General features: G+C 53.1%; 2 long non-coding RNA genes across 2 annotated transcripts; both read left to right on the top strand.

Annotated features, from left to right (window-relative positions):
- Window positions 1–6,828: 6,828 nt before the first annotated feature.
- LOC311512152 lies at window positions 6,829–8,850 on the top strand. The gene is made up of 3 exons (XR_014709416.1): window positions 6,829–7,379; window positions 7,853–7,918; window positions 8,607–8,850. It is a non-coding gene; the product is annotated as an uncharacterized lncRNA (long non-coding RNA).
- A 3,937-nt stretch (window positions 8,851–12,787) lies between these two features.
- Window positions 12,788–14,379, top strand: LOC311512166. The gene is made up of 3 exons (XR_014709419.1): window positions 12,788–12,893; window positions 13,365–13,430; window positions 14,237–14,379. It is a non-coding gene; the product is annotated as an uncharacterized lncRNA (long non-coding RNA).
- The last annotated feature ends 2,759 nt before the right edge of the window (window positions 14,380–17,138 follow it).

A 17,138-nucleotide genomic window follows, 5' to 3' on the forward strand; every position in this document is an offset into this window, starting at 1 on the left:
TTGACCAAACACCAGTAAAAGTTACATTAAGTTTGGTAAAGGAATAAAGCTCCGCTTTATAATGACTTGAAAAGACAAATCTATCTGAAGACACAGTCCTTTATTTATAGAGGTGTTTCAATAAAAAAGAGCACGCAGAAGCAACCATGGCCTAAACCCTGACGAACAAAAAGTTTTTAAAAGCTTTTCCCCAAGGTTTTTAGTAAGAACAACTTGAAACAGCCCTTTGAAGGTAGTGGGTTAGAAAAGAAGACGACGACCCCTTTGAAAAACAAGGCTATCTGAAGACACGTTCCTTTATTTAACCCCCTTGGCACAGTGTTTCAATAACATGTGAGTCTGCAGGAACAACCCAGGGTTAAAAACACAGAGAACTGGTTTATAGAAGTAAGGTATAGTGATAAAAAAAGTGTTTCCCCTGGGGTTTAGACTAACGTGGGTTATTTTTTAATAAGCACAATTTGAAACAGCAGCAAAGCCCTTGTCAGCAAAAACAGCCTCTGTGATTGGAGATAAGAAGGCCAGAACATAACAAGAAAGCCCTAGGTCTGCTTTTAAAACAAAATGATATCCAAGACTTGTTAAACTAAACATTTTTCTTTTGTTATGTAAAGATGGCATTGCTTTGTAAGTAATCTTATTCACAAGGTAAAATACAAAAAGAAATTACCTTAGAGTTAAAGCCACAGCCGGCTAGTTTATAAAAGTAATTTGTTAACAAATAGAGGTGAAAGTTTTGTAAAGGAATAATCCCTTTAAAAGACAAGCCTATGTGAAGACACATCCCTTTATTTAGCACTTTTGCATATATTTTAATCAAAAAAGAGCCTGTAGAAACAGCCCAGGTGTGAATCAGCTGTTCTTCTCTTGGAGTCAATGGGGCCAGACCCCCAGCTGGGGTCACCTGGCGGTCGCTCCACTGAAATCAATGGGGCCAGACCCCCAGCTGGTGTCAATTGGCTGTAGTTCCACTGGAGTTTATTATTTTTATTTGTGTTACCATAGGCCCTCGGAGCCCTAGTCGTGTGTAAATCATAGTGTAAACCAGTATTGACCTCTGGGTAATTACTGCAATTTCCACCAGCCCTAAATTTTATGACTTTGTGTTGACTAAAGGTGTAGTAAGTTTGGCAGAGATAAAATTATCCTTATGGATCTATAGCACCTGCTAGGTCATTCAGAGCATTCCAAGGAACTGACAATAGATTAAGGCCAACTGTTGGATTAACCCAGTGTGAATAACTGTTTCCTGGTACCGCATATGGTTTTTTCATGTTGCACGAGAGGAAAACTGAGCCACAGAGCAGGGACGTCTCCTTGCCCAAGATCACAAAACAGGTCAGTGACAGAGCTGGGGCAAGAACCCAGGAGTTCTGGCTCTCAGCTCCCCTCCTCTAACCCAATAGACCTCACTCCCCTCCCAGAGCTGGGGATAGAACCCAGGCGTCCTGCTTGGACTCTGTTGCTCTAACCACTAGACCACAATTGACTACAATTGCGCTGTGACTTTAGGCAAGTACCTGCCCCCCTCTGTGAGTCAGCAGTGCATTCACTCTTCACTAGAAGTGGGGTTCACTGGCAGACTCTTGATATGGTACAAGGGTCAGTACTAGCTAGCTGAGAATTCACCCTCCAACTCATGCAGGGTAGCAAAGCCCAGTGGGTCACAGAAATGCAAGAGAGTGGAACTGAAACACACTTGGGAACGGAACAAGTCTTAGAAGAAGATTTGCATCATTCTCCACCCATCTGTCCTGCTACCGAGAGCTCCTGTTCTTATATGGTGACATTCACCCTTGATCCGAGAGCCAGTGAACGTCCTATGACCCTTAAATCTGAGTTAGAAAGTGGCACCTGTGATGTTACTGACATAAACTGTGACCATATAGATCATTGTTGCAACCACTGTTATATATTTGCAGCAAATATTGTACGAAGTTTGGCGAGTAAGGTGTCCCTGGGAAGGTTATGGTTTCCAGGTTATGATTATGCTATCTGTATGCATGTATCATTTTTGTATTCAAAGTTATAAGTATTGGCTCTATACTGTCTGTATTTCAAACTTGTGCTATGCTTCTGGGGAACATCCCGGACAATTTGGTGTCAGCTCTGCCTAGCCTGCTTGATGGCCCATTAAGGACCATCAGCTATATAACTGTCCCATTGAGAGAAGGCAGATACACCTTGGGACTCAGCAAGGTCTGCAGGGACATGCCTATGGACAGAACTCTGAGGTTTTTCCAGGCCATGTGCTGGAATGCGTGTCTTTGGGACAAAGAAAGAAAGGCCAAATGACAAGAGACTGTAAAACACTGCTGCAGCTCCTCCATCTGGTCTTCAATCCTGCTTCTTGCCTCCGGAGGGATTTTGCTACAAACTGAAGCTCTGAACAAATGACCCATCCCAGCTGTGGATGTTCTCCAGAGACTTGATTTGAGCCTGCAGGTTATTCCATCACTGCTACAAGCCTGAACCAAGAACTTTGCCATTACTGTATGTCATTGATTCCATTTAACCAATTCTAGCTCTCATCTCTATCTTTTTCCCTTTATGAATAAACCTTTAGATTTTAGATTCTACAGGATTGGCAACAGCGTCATTTGTTGGTAAGATCTGACTTGTATATTGACCTGGGTTTGGGGCTTGGCCCTCTGGGATCAGGAGAACCTTTTTCTTTTACTGGGGTTTTGGTTTTCATAACCATTCGTCCCCATAATGACTGTTGGTGATACTGGGAAACTGGAGTGTCTAAGGGAATTGCTTGTGTGACTTGTAGTTAGCCAGTGGGGTAAAACCGAAGTCCTCTCTGTTTGGCTGGTTTGGCTTGCCTTGATGTGCAAAGGAACCCCAGCCTTGGGCTGTAACTGCCCTGCTCTGAGCAATTTGTCCTGAATTGACACTTTCAGTTGGGTCCCACCAAAGGCAGCATCGTTACAATGCCCAAAAGGGGCCAGGGTCCCATTCCCCACCCCCAAGCCTGCCAGTCCCACACCCTGGGGCCGGATGGGAACTGGCATTGCCTAGAAGGCAAAGGCCTCATGTCCCATTCCCTATTCCCCTGAGCCAGCCAGTCCCCCACCCTGGGACCAGATGGGAGCCGGTGCCCCTCTAGAGGGGAAAGGCCTCATGTCCCATTCCCCACTCCCCTGAGCCAGCCAATCCCTTGCACATAAGAGAAAGTCTTTTAATCACTATCAATTTATTGAGGTAGGTTACAGACAGATGCTCCCCTGCCCAGCCCCACCAGAAGTGTCCCTGTTTCCCACATCACAGCAGCAGTAGCCATCCCTCAGAGCATCTCCAGACCCCTGCTCCCGTTCAGCTGGAGTTGCAAAGGCATTCATCCCCCTAGGAGGGCAGGGACACAGAGACGATCACAGCGGGTCCCTGGGGGCCTGTTTGAGGCTTGCAGCAGCCCCCGCAGCCCCACTGGTGGATCTTGCAGCAGAAGGGACAGAACTTACTCGACTAAGAAACCCGAGCTGAGCATTAGGGCTCAGGCAGTCAGTGTGTGTAATGAACGTACATGTCCACTAGGTGGCAGTACTGCATGATACTGACTTCAGGAATTCATGCAGGATGCCGTGGGGTCCCTTCCCAGAGCTGAGGATACAACCCAGGAGTCCTGGCTCCCAGCCCCCCTGCTCTAACCCATAGACCCCACTCCCATCCCAGAGCCCTGCCGTGATAGAACCCAGGAGTCCTTAATCCCAGAGCCCCCCTCCTCTAACCCACTAGACCCCACTCCCCTCCCAGAGCCGGGGATAGAACCCCGGAGTCCAGGCTCCAAGCCCAGCCTCCCTGCTCAAACCCACACGCAAGAGCAGACCTGATTCTCTCCAGAAGGGGACACTATTGCTCCTCACACACAATTGCAGCGGCAGCTCTGGGCTCCTTGACCAGAAGGGCCCCAGCCCAATTCGGCTGGAAGCAGCGCTGCTCCGTTCAGGAGATCTGCTCCCCGTCGGCACCAAACCAGCAACATGACTCCAGTCCTGGCAGCCGCACCTACCCCTGCAAAGGAGAAAGGCGATGAATCTGGCACTCACCGGGAGATTTTGCAGCCTGCTGCTGGCATCAAGACGCGGAAGACAAAGGCATCTGGCTAGAACCAGCTCCAGCCCCTGCCTGATTATCCTAGTCGCCCTTCTCTGCACCTGGTCCCATTTGGATTCATCTTCCTTAACCCTGCGAGCCCAGCACTGCACGCTATGCTCCCAAGGGGGTCTCACCAGTGCCTTGCCTACTCCTAACACTTCCCTGCCGCGACTGGAAATACCTCGCCGGACGCATCCTACGACTGTGTGAGCCTTTTTCACGGCCACATCCCGTGGGCGGCTCAGAGACCTCTTGAAATCAACCAATACACCCGGCAAGTTTAGGTTTGACATTCGGCAAAGGTTTCTGACCATCAGAGGAGTGAAGTTCTGGAGCAGCCTCCCAAGGGGAGCAGTGGGGGCAAAATATCTGACTTATCTCAAGACGGAGCTTGACACGATTCTGTAGGGGATGGTCTGACAGGGCTGCCTACAGAGAATTCTTTCCCAGGTGTCTGGCCGGTGGATCTTGCCCACATGCTCAGGGTCTCAGTGGGAGCCACACTTGGAACTGGGAAGGAATTTTCCCCAGAATCAGATTGGCAGAGACCCAGGGGTGGTGGTGGTGTTTCGAGCACCTGCAGCATGGGGCCCAGGTCGCTCGCAGGTTTAAATTAGTGGATTCTCTGTAACTTGAAGTCTTTAAATCAAGATATGAGGATGTCAGTAACTCAGCCAGAGGTTATGGGCTTATTAGCGGAGTGGGTGGGTGAGGGTCTGTGGCCTGCGATGTGAAGGAAGTCAGACTAGATGATCATGATGGTCACGTCTCGCCTTAGAGTCTGTGAGCCCGTGCCTCAGTTTCCCCCCGGGATGTTAATCATTCATACATTTAGTCTGTTAGCAGAGACTGGAGCAGGGACTGTCTCTCACTGTGTCTCGGCAGGGCAGCGCCCAGCACAATGGGACCCAGATCTCAGCTGGGGCCTCTGGGCACGACCAAAATAATGGTTGGACGAGTATATTAAAATACCCAGCTCAAGCAGCTGAGGTTCATGCTTTTACCTCTGAAGATCCCCACTCTCCTCCCAGGGCTGGGGATAGACCCGCAGGAGTCCTGGCTCCCCGGCTCTAACCACTAGACCCTACTCCCTTCCCAGAGCTGACAGACCCAGCAGAATTGGTTTCTGGTCGCTGCTTCCTCTGAAGCACCAGGTATGGGGGAAGATTTGTAACCTGAGCTTTGATTGCTAGATTGTTTTGGCTTCTCTGCTCATGTTTCTGCCTCCTCCCCCCTGCATTTAGAGATGTGCGGAAAGGTTAAAGTTTGCTGCCAGTTCCCCCTAAACCACCAAATGTCTCTCCTCTGCTTGCCATGCTGTTCTCGTGCTCCCCATCAGAGACACTACTGTCGGTGGCTGAGATAGAGAAGGCCCAGGATACCAGTCCCTGAGCCAGCCAGTCCTGTCTCCAGCCCTGGGGATGGATTGGTACCAGTGCCCACCTAGAGGGGAAAGGCCGCGAGTCCCATTCCCCAGCCCCTGAGCCAGCCAGTCCCCGCCCTGGGCTGGATTGGAGCTGACGTCGTCTAGAAGGGAAAGGTCCTGTATCCCAGTGGCTTCTTTTCCCAGCTCTGGGAGGGGAGTGGGGTCCCAGAACAAGGGTGACTGGGACTCTTCCATTGAGTTACCAGACTTACCACTGAGAGGCGTCATCTCAAGCAAATCTCTTAAATTCTCCGTACTTGCAGTGAGTGGCCCAGTGAGAAGCGCCCTCACTTTGCAGCCAGGGCTGGGCCCAGTGCCCCAGCGTGGCACTAGGGGGCTCGGTGCTGCAGGGAGTGGGGTGGGGCCTCTCCCTTGGCAGTCGGGGCTGGCTCCAATGGCCCACTGTGGTAGAATGCGGGTTCCCAGTTTTGGTTGAATGTATTCCTGGAAGTTTCATCACAGCACTGGAGTCTGGGAGGGCAGCACCTCCGGGAATCTTTTCCAAGCTGATCCAGCTGAACATGGAGTCTATCAAAATCTCTGTCCAAAGTCTGAAAATATTGACCTCTGTCCTCCAAACAAGAAGGCCAGACTGTGGAGTGGGGTGAAAGGGTGTTAAAGGGAATTGAGTCATGACAGCTGGGTTCCAGCACAAGGTCTGGGACGGAAATGGGGTGTAATGGTGTTGCCGGCACCCAGTGCCGAGAGGCTGAACAACAGCTTGAGTTGGTTCGTTACCCGGTGTGCTACACCCAATAATCACAACGGGGTGGAGAAGCAGAAAAGTTTATTTGCAGCTGCAAAAAGGTACAGGGAGAATAAAATCTCAAATCCTGCACACAGAGCAGGAAGTTACACAGGCTTTTATACATCCTTTTTCCCAGCATACTTATCCAATAGCAAGCTGCCCCAAGTATCCATATAGCCAGCCAATCCAGTTCCCAGCTAGTTCCCTGGTTCTCTGTATCATATGTTAAACTATACATAAAGCTGCTTTATTCAGCATTGTTCTTCCCTATCTCCCCTGTTTGGCCTTGTTTAGTTTCAGGCAGTCTGACTCTGCAACATATTGTTGCAGATTCTCAGCATAACTGCTGTGTGTGCCTCCAGGCGGGGGGGCCAAGGACACTTGGGCCTAGCACGCAGAGCTGCTGCGAGGGCCTCCAGGCGGGAGGGGGGGCCAAGGACACCGGGGCCTAGTGCGAGGGGGCTTCATCGACGCTCGTGGTCTTCCATCCCGTCGAGTTACCTAGTGGCCATGCCCCAGTGTCCCCAACAATGGGTCAGAGCACTGGGGCTGGGAGCAAGGAATCCTGGGTTCTCTTGGGTTGCCAACCCTCCAGGATGTCTCCTGGAACTGAAGATTAAGCTTTAATGAAAGATTTTGTCATGTGATGAAACCTATACAAATATGTTCAACCAAAATTGGCAACCCTTGTTCTACCCCACTTTGGGGTGGGGGGTCGAGCAGGTCAGAGCAGGGGGCTGAGAATCAGGACTGACTGGTAGAGGGTGTTGTCACCTGGTTAGAGAGGGAAGCTTTTTGGTAAAAACTGCCCATATTTTGTAACCACAAGAGTCTTTTCCAAAAAGGACATGGATCGTAGGTAAACAGCTATTCATCCAGCCCCGTCCTTACTGGAATCTCCCCTCCCCTGCCGATCTCAAACTCCACTGGCCAGGAGGGCTCTGAGCTAGTGAATAAATACAGGCCCCTGTAGCTCCTGGCTCCACTCGGCTACTCACAGAGAAGACCCAACCCCAAGAGAAGATGAGAGTCCAGATGCTGGCTGTCCTGCTCCTGTTCGTGTCCCTCCTTTGTGCCGAGGGAATCCGCGGAGCGTCCCTGGCTAGGGTGAGTGGGGGACGCTGTTCCATTCCTGGTGTGCCAGGTGCTGCCCAGACACACAGCAAGAGGGGGATCCTGCCCCAAAGAGATTCCGATGCAGTAAAGGGTGGGAGGGGAAACTGAGGCACTGCCTGGGGAAGTAGGTTGCTGCTGGTCACACAGTAAGGAAGCAACGGAGCTGGGAATGGAATTCAGCAGTCCTGCCTCTCAGAGCCCCCTCCCACTGCTGCTCAAATGCAGTGGATTTCCCTCCCCCCCCCCAGAGCTGGGGTTACAACCCAGGAGTCCAGATGTCCAGCGCCCCTGCTCTGACCACTAGACCCCGCTCCCCTGCCAGAGCTGGGGACAGAGCCCAGCAGTCCACTCGGGACGCGCTTTAGAGATGGGTGTTAGATTCCCCGTGATCCCTCCGGAGCCACCACTGCTGGTCAAACAAACACGTGGGGCACAAGTTACTCCCTGCTCTCCCGCTCTGACAGCGCTCGGAGTCCCAGCACTCGGAGGAAGGACGAGGCGAGTCCAAGGTGATGGTGAAGAGAGAAGCGGTGAGTAGCAGGAGGTGGTGGGAGGTGCTGGGAGGTGAAGGGAATGCTGGGTTCCATGGGCTAACCCAATAGAATCCTGTGGCAGGTGGGTCAACAGATTTATGTCTAAAATGTCACCTATGCTGACTCCATTAATATCCAGTGGTAGGGAGTCCCACAGGTTAACCCCAGAAATCCTTGTGGTAGGGTGTCCCGTGGGTTAACCCTCACATATTTTGTGGCAATGAGTTCCACAGTTTAACACCAACACTATCATACGGGTTAATACCAATAATATCCCATTAACAAGCATCACTCCTGCCCAGCAAAGGGCAGTGGTGGTCGGTCCATGAACTCTGATATAATGCAGAGAACATAACCCTTTAGTACTCACTCATTGCTGGGAGCCAGGAATAGAATCCAACAGTCCTGATTCCCACCTTGTCCTTCCTCCGCTCCCCATAGCCCCCGATCTAACCACTTGACCCCACTCCTCTCCCAAATGAAAAAGTGCCTCAAACATCACATGGAAAAATAGTTTGGGGAAAATTCTAGGAGCGGAGTGTGGTCTTGTGGTTAGCACAGCGGGGCTGGGAATCAGGACTCCTGGGTCGTGTCTCTGGCTCTGGGAGGGGAAAGCGGCTTGGGAGAAGGTAGTCGGGGAGTCGGTTAAGAGCAGGCCTCACTCTAGTCTCTCCATCTCTTCCAGAAGGCTCCGGATTTCGTTTGTTACTTCTGCTATAACTGCTGTCCTGGGAATGGTGGCTTTGGGTTCTGCTGCTCCTCATGACCCCTTTTGCTGGTCACCCTGCGGGCGCCGTGATCCTCCCCAGCCCTGCCTGGGAGCAGATCCAAGCCAACCTGGGGCCGAAACCGCCTGGCACCAAGCGACTGGGTTCGGGGAGGGCGGACGCTAACTCTCCTGCTCAACCCCAATAAAGTGTCTGCCTAGACGTAGAGTTTCTGTCTTTATTCCCACATGCCATGTGCTTCTCTCCCATTCCCTGTGAGTTTGTCTCCCACCCCGCCCCCTGCACCAGAGTACCCCCTAGCACCGCAGTGGGGCATTGGAGCCAGCCCTGACTGCCAGGGGAGATCCTCCACCCTACCCCACCCCTGCAGCACAGCGCCCCCTAGTGCCACACTGGTGTAGTGGGTCAGCACTGATGGCAAAGTGAGGGCCCCTCTCAGAGGGCCACTGACTGCAAGTAAGAGAGAGCTTAAGACATTTTCTTGAGATGACGCCTCTCAATGGTAATTCTGGTAACACAGTAGAAAAGTGCCAGTCACCCTTGTTCTATGCCCTAGACCCCACTCCCCTCCCAGAGCCGGGGAGAGAACCCAGGAGTCCTGACTCCCAGCCCCCTCTTCCCTCCACTCTAACCCACTACACCCCACTGTTTCTCACTAAAAGGATTGCAGAAGAGACGCTGCTTCGTCCCAGCTTTGACTCCCTGTAATGATCAATAACGGGCATCAATATCACCTCCCGGTCTGACCAATACACACCACCCCCAGGAACGCAGCCCTGTGCTGGCAGCCCTGGACGCCCCAGCCGCCTGCAATGCCACATCACCCCCTGGTGGTCAAGAGCATTCGTGCAGCCTGATCACTTTCACCGGCAGCCAGTTTTCCTGGCTACTCACAGCTTAACTCGCAAAGATCCTGAAATCACAAAATTCCCCTGTCATAAAATCATAGAATATGAGGGTTGGAAGTGACCTCAGGAGGTATCTAGTCCAACCCCTGCTCAAAGCAGGACCAACCCCAACTAAATCATCCCAGCCAGGGCTTTGTCAAGTCTGACCTTAAAAACCTCTAAGGATGGAGATTCAACAACCTCCCTAGGTAACCCATTCCAGTGCTTCACCACCCTCCGAGTGAAATAGTGTTTCCTAATATCCTGTCCCCTAGAGGCGAGCAGCCCTGTGTCCCATTCCCTGAGGCAGCCAGGCCCCTACTCCCTCCTTTGCCTTTGAGGTCTGATGCTCTTTGACATTTCCCCAGCAGCTTTCGAAGGGACCCGGGTGGCCGCGGGGGCAGAAGTCTCTTAGCAGCCAGCTCCACGCCCAGGCTGAGTGCCCCCAGCAGGGCTATCGACAGGAGGTTGAGGCTAATGATCAGGGAGGGGGGCTCCTGGCTCTGCGGCTCCGGAAGGGGAAAGCTGGGGGCAGGTGGATGCTCCCTCAGTGCCAGTGGGGAGCGATGAAGGAGTTGCTCTGCTCCTTGGGGCGATCCTGGGTAGGGACAGGGACTGGGAACACGCAGCCCCCCCTGCTCTCGGGGCAGGGAAGGAGAAAACCAGCAGGATGCGACCTGCCCCCTCACTGGTCCCAGGCCCAGCCCCTGCGGGCACCTCGGCCCGGCTTCGCTCTAGGTCCCTATGTTGTGAACGGGACAGTTAGCTGCAGAAACAGCCTTTGGCCGGCTACAATTATCCCTTCCCTGGGAAGCTGCCTGTGCTCAGCACCAGCTCGGGTGGGGACGGCTCTCCAAGCGGGGAGCCACCCCTCCAGCGCAAAGCGGAGATCTGCCCGGACCCGGAGTGTCTCTTGTCCGTGTTGCGGTGAACCAGTGGGATGTTCGGACACAAAGACCTTGAGAACTGGAAATTCTCAGCTTCAAACCGGGAATCAGATCCCGTCGGGTCTACAGAGCAAATGCTGCTCATCCCCTGGGAGTGTCGTCTAGGCCCGGTCTGGAGTGGGTAACCGCGAAATCCCAGGGCTGGGCAAGCATGGGGCTGTGGGTGAGGAGTGAGGGGCTCCTGCAGAGCTGGTGGGGGTGGGGAGCACAGGGGAGCCCCATGCCATACGTCTCTACTTTGCAGCCTGTCAGAGACCTCACAGGATCTGATCAGCCCCTGCCGTAGACAGCACAGCAGGGCAGGGGGCGTGTGGGCTCGGCCATGCAAATCGGAGTCCTTCCTTAGAGGGGACATGCAGGCCCAAATCCCAGACACTGTAACAAGAGGGGGTCACACCGCGAGTAAGGCTTCCCCGACTCTTTCTAGGCCAGGGATAGAGTCGAGAACCCAGAAGTCCTGACTCCCAGCCCCACTCCTTCTAGATCCCACTCCCCTCCCAGAGCTGAGGCTAGTCCAGACTCTCAGCCCCTCCCCGGCACCCCCGTTTGGGGCATTTCCAGATTTGCAGCCTCACAGCAGGGATCTTGGCCTTTTACTGGAACATGCCTGGTTAACGATTAACCCCTGAACCCACCTGAGAGCCAGGCATGGGCCAGGGGCTGGATCTTTGCTCTCTGCCCTTCACCCACTCCCCGCAGGGTGTCTGAAAAGTGGGCCGACCTGGCCTTTGAATTTAGGAGTGTTTAAGGATCTCGGCCATTTTTAATCCAAAGCTAACGGGGCAAATTCCCCTCCCCCTCCTTCCCCAGACTGTGCTGACATGGGAATGGGGAGCACACATTAAGACCCTCCAAGGTCTGCCCTTCTTCTCTGCAGGACACAGGGCAACATTTTCAGAGGTTTGTGGCAGTTTTTGACGGACTCCACGTTCAGCTGGACCAGCTTGGAAAAGATTCCCGGAGGTGCTGCTCTCCCAGACTCCAGTGCTGTGGGGACTTGTCATTAGTTATATTACAGAGGTGCACGGATAGACCCCAACAGATCAGGGCCCCACTGGGCCGGGCGCTGCCCAGATACAGCCAGAGACAGTCGGTCTTTCAGACAGGTCTCCTCGCAGGGGCTGCATCCCATCGGGCCGGCAGAGCAAAGGCGGCTCATCCCCCGGCAGTGTAGTCTCGGTTCCGGTTAGAGCAGTCGACAGCGAGATCCCCCCAGGGAGGTGGCGGCTCAGAGACGGCTGCAGTCAGGGAAGGGGCAGGTGCAGCCGGCCCTGGTCTGGCCCCGTCCTCTTCCCTGCCCCCCGTCTCATGCTCCAGTGAAGGGGCTGTGCTGAGCTCGCTATCTCGGAGCCAATCTAGGCCGCCTGGTGCTGTGACAGCTCGGCCCGGGCTCTGGCTAATGAACAGCCCCAGCCCGCAGCCCCGCGGTGTGATTCCCCGGCCCCGTCGGCCTGGAGCTCGGTCCCAGACTGACACAGTTATTGAAATGCTGAGCAGGGTATTCACCTGCAGGGCAGGGACTGTCTCTCGCTGTGTCTGGGCAGCACCCGGCCCGAAGGAACCCTGATCTGTTGGGGTCTATTCGTGCACCTCTGTAATATAACTAATGACAAGTCCCCACAGCACTGGAATCTGGGAGAGCAGCACCTCCGGGAATCTTTTCCAAGCTGATCCAGATGAACGTGGAGTCCATCAAAATCTCTGGCCAAAGTCTTAAAATATTGGCCTATGTCCTCCAAACAAGAAGGCCAGACTGTGGAGTTGGGTGGAAGGCTGTTAAAGGGAATTGAGTCAGGACACCTGGGTTCCATCACTAGGTCTGGGAGGGAAGAGGGGTGTAGTAGATCAGAGCAGGGGGATTGGGAGCCAGGACTCCTGGGTTCTCTTGGGTTCCCCACGCTCCAGGATGTCTCCTGGAATTGAATATTAAGCTTTAATGAAAGATGATGTCATGTGATGAAACCTCCAGGAATACGTCCAACCAAAATTGGCAACCCTCGTTCTACCCTACTTAGGGGGGGGTCGAGCAGGTCAGAGCAGTGGGCTGAGAATCAGGACTGACTGGCAGAGGGTGTTGTCACCTGGCTAGAGACGGAAGCATTCTGGTAAAAACTGCCCATATTTTGGAACCACAAGAGTCTTTTCCCAAAAGGACGTGGATCGTAGGTAAACAGCTATTCATCCAGCCCCGTCCTGACTGGAATCTGCCCTCTCCTGCAGATCACTAACTCCGCTGGCCAAGAGGGCTCTGAGCTAGTGAATAAAGGCCCCTGTAGCTCCCAGCTCCACTCGGCTACTCACAGAGAAGATCCAAGCCCGAGAGAAGATGAGAGTCCAGATGCTGGCTGTCCTGCTCCTGTTCGTGTCCCTCTTTTGCGCCGAGGGAATCCATGGAATGTCCCTGGCTGGGGTGAGTGGGGGACCCTGTACCATTCCTGGTGTGCCAGGTGCTGTCCAGACACACAGCGAGAGGCTGACCCTGCCCCAAAGAGATTCCAATGCAGTAAAGGGTGGGAGGGGAAACTGAGGCACTGCCTGGGGAAGTGAGTTGCTCCTGGACACACAGCAAATCAGCAGCAGAGCTGGGAATGAAATTCAGTAGTCCTGCTTCTCAGAGCCGCCGGCCCGCGTTGCTCCAGTGCAGTGGATTTCCCTCCCCTCCCAAAGCCGGGGATACAACCCAGGAGTCCTGACTTCCAGCACCCCTGCTCTGACCCCTAGACCCCGCTCCACTGCCAGAGCTGGGGACAGAGTCCAGCAGTCCACTCGGGACGTGTTTTAGAGACGGGCATTAGATTCCCCATGATCCCTCCGGAGCCACGACTGCTGGTGAAAGAAACACATGGAGCACAAGTGACTCCCTGCTCTCCCGCTCTGTCAGGGCTCGGAGTCCCAGCCCTTGGAGGAAGGACGAGGCGAGTCCAAGGAGATGGTGAAGAGAGAAGCGGTGAGTAGTGGGAGGTGGCTTCGCTTGTGTCACTGCTGGGACTGATGGGGGAAGGGGAGGGGCATGCTGGGTGCCATGGGCTAACCCCAATAAAATCCTGTGGCAGGTGGTTGATCAGATAAATGCCTGATACATCCAATAGGTTGACTGCATTAATATCCAGTTGTAGGGAGCCCCACAGGCTAACTCCAGGAAAGCCTGTGGTAGGGAGTCCCATGGGTTAACCCCAACATATCCTGTGGCAATGAGTTCCACGGTTTAATACCAATACTATTGCATGGGTTAACCCCAATAATATCTCATGGCAGATTCCTACCAACAAGCCTCTCTCCTGCCCAGCAGAGGGCAGCGGTGGTCAGTCCATGAACTCTGACATCCTGTATGTAGAGAACATAACCCTTTAGTCTTCACTCATTGCTGGGAGTCAGGAATAGAACCCAGGCGTCCTGATTCCCAGCCTTGTTCTTCCTCTGCTTCCCACCCCCCCCCCCCCCGATCTAACCACTAGACCCCACTCCCCTCCCAGAAGCCTTTTAAAATTTAAATTCTTCTGTACAGATCAAAAAGTGTCTCCAACACCACATTGGAATAACAGGTTGGGGAAAAGATGGGAAGGGACAGCGAGCCAGCACTACTGGGTTGTGTCCCCAGTTCTGGGAGGGGTGTGGGGCCTGGTGATTAGCACAGGGAGGCTGGCAGTCAGGGTTGTGTCCCCAGCTCTGGGAGTGGAAAGCGGCTTGGGAGAAGGTAATCGGGGTGTCGGTTAAGGGCGGGCCTCACTCTAGTCTCTCCATCTCTTCCAAAAGGCTCAGAGTTTCGCTGGCTGTCACTTCTGCTGTTTCTGCTGTCCTGGGTGGCGAGGCTGTGGGATCTGCTGCGACTTCTGACCCCCTTTGTCCGTCACCCTGTGGGCACCATGAGGCTCCCTAGCCCTGCCTGGGTGCAGATCGAAGGCAGTCTGGGGCTGAATTTGTCTGGGTTCGGGGGGACGCTAACCCTCCTGCTCAGCCCCAATGAAGTGTCTGCCTAGACATGGAGTTTGTGTCTTTATTCTCACGTGCCATGTGCTTGTCGCCCATTCACTGTCGGGCTGTTCCCCACCCAGTTCCCTGCAGCACAGCACCCCCTAGTACCACACTGGGGCATCAGGGCCAGCCCTGACTGCAAAGTGAGGGCCCCCCTCACTGGACCACTGATTGCAGGTACAGAGAGCTTAAGACATTTGCTTGCGATGACGCTTCTCAATGGCAAGTCTGGTAACACAATGGAAAAGTCCCCATCACCCTTGTTCTATGCACTAGACCCCACTCTGCTCCCAGAACTGGGGAAAGAAGCCAGGAGTCGTGGCTCCCAGCTCCCCCGCTACCCCGCTCTAACCCACTCCACCCCATTGCTTCCCAGTAAAAGTCCCTACTGTGCAAAAAGCACTGCTTCCTGCCCTAGCCACTCTGACTCCCTGCAATGATCAATAACCAGCATCACTATCACCTCCCAGTCTGACCAGTTCACCCCACCCCCAGGAACGCAGCCCTGTGCTGGCAGCCCTGGATGCCCCAGCTGCCTGCAATGCCACATCACCCCCTGCCGGTCAAGAGTCTTAGTGCAGCCTTGCCACTTCCACCAGCAGCCAGATTTCCTGGCTACTCTGAGTTTAATGTATGAAGATCACAAAATGTTTCAGTTTAACAGAGATTATTCTTTCATAGTCTATCAGGGTTGGAAGGGACCTCAGGAGGTCATCTAGTCCAAACGATTGCTTAAAGCAGGACCAATCCCCAATTTTGCCCCAGATCCCTAAATTGCCCCCTCAAGGATTGAATTTACAACCCTGGGTTTAGCAGGCCAATGCTCAAACCACTGAGCTATCCCTCCCTCCTCAGCCAGGATTGGCAGAAATGTTGTCCCTAGACTCTGTTGGCCAGAAGATGGGAATGGGCGATGGGATGGATCACTTGATGGCTCACCTGTTCTGTTCACTCCCTCTGGGACACCTGGCATTGGGCACTGTCGGCAGACAGGATACTGGGCTAGATGGACCTTTGGTCTGACCAGTCTGGCCATTCTTGTTCTTGTTAAGATTTTACAAGTTGCACATCTCTTTATATGTCACTAAAATCCAGCCCACGAGTTTGTCCCGGTTCCCTAACTTCTTGTTCTGTTCTTTCCTTATCTTTGTTTTGGATACCAGCATTCCAGGTACTAGTCTGTGAAGATACTTCCTGAGCTTGTATGACTATCTCTTGATTTTGGCAAGTTTCCTATCTGCTTATGCCAAACGGCTTACTTCAGCAAAAACACAAGGAGTTATGGAATACGTAGCCTAAGGGAACAGTGTTATGGTATAGGCCAGTTTAGCCTGTATCCCTGTTACAATATTTGTGCTGAATGTTACTGCTACTTAATACATGCTAATATACATTGATGGTGCAGTGTGTGTATATATATATGTGCTAGCCAGCAGATATTAGTCAACAGATGGATGACCAGTGATTTTGGGGTCTCAGTTTGGGGTCCCAGAGGGGTCTGATTTTCAGAGGCAGGGGGCTCAGCGCTTCCTGAAAATTAAAGTGTCCCAAGTAGGGCCTTAAAAATCTCTACTCACTTCTGCAAATCTTCAGCCCTTTGCTCACGTCTCATTGTCTCCCAAATGCTCTAACTCCTGGTTTTCCTAACAAAATATGGCACAGGGGCAAGCAGGCCTTTGCCAGCAGGTAAGTACTAAACGCTGCTTTCTTTGGGAGTAACTTCACTTTACGGGCTAGATCCCAGCTGCTGTCAATGGACCGTAGCTCCATTGGAGTCCATGGGACCAGACCCCAGCTGGGATCAATCGGCCGTAGCTCCATTGGTGTCTATGGGGCCAGATTCCAGGCGGGGTCAATCTTCCATAGGTCAATTGGAGTCAATGGGCCAGATGCTCACTGAAGACTAGTACAGATGTTTCCATCTCAGCCCATCAAAAAGGCAGCAGCTGCTGGGCAGACAGAAACCTCTCATGAGTCAACAATTGAAAAGTGCTTAGTGATTTTGAATCCCTCCGTGTTTGGGGGTACGGCTTTGAAAACCTTCGAGGACCCTGTTTTCAGAAAGCGCCGAGCACTTGCCTTCTGAAAACCAGGGCTCTTCCAGGTGTCTACAGCTGCACTCCCAGCAACTGAGGCCCTCAAAAACATTTGTCGCTTTTGGGGGCTATATCTTGGCCCAGAATCCTGATTTGCCCTGCAGCCATGCCAAGATGTCCCCGGTGCGGCCCAGACACGGACACAAGGGAGACTGGGGCTCATTGTGCCAGGCACTGCATAGGCACACAGTGAAAGTCAACCTCTGCCCCGTCTGCATTCAGGAGCCCGTAGTGCAGGCCATGCACACACTGATCTTCTCCCCTCACTGACCCACCTCGCCCCCGAATTCTGTCTGTTTCCGCTCGCCTGTTACTCCCTGTTCTCTCCCCTCCGCTTTCTGTGCTCATGGGCCCCAGTTCTTCCGACCCCACATCCTGCCTTCCTGCACCTCCAAAACACCGCAGAACAGTCGCTACTGAGAACCGGGACTTCATCTTCATTGCACGAGGAGCTCTCCAATTTTAGGACTATCCCACAAAATTTGGAACTAATGCCATCAATAGGGCTAGAGGAGTCCCATTTCCTCTCATGGTGGGTGGGTGGGTGGAGGGGTCCATCTGACAGGCAAGAGCCCACAGAACGACAC

The sequence above is a fragment of the Lepidochelys olivacea genome (genome assembly GCF_965140295.1).
Source record: "Lepidochelys olivacea isolate rLepOli2 genome assembly, chromosome: 24".
Taxonomy (NCBI): domain Eukaryota; kingdom Metazoa; phylum Chordata; order Testudines; family Cheloniidae; genus Lepidochelys; species Lepidochelys olivacea.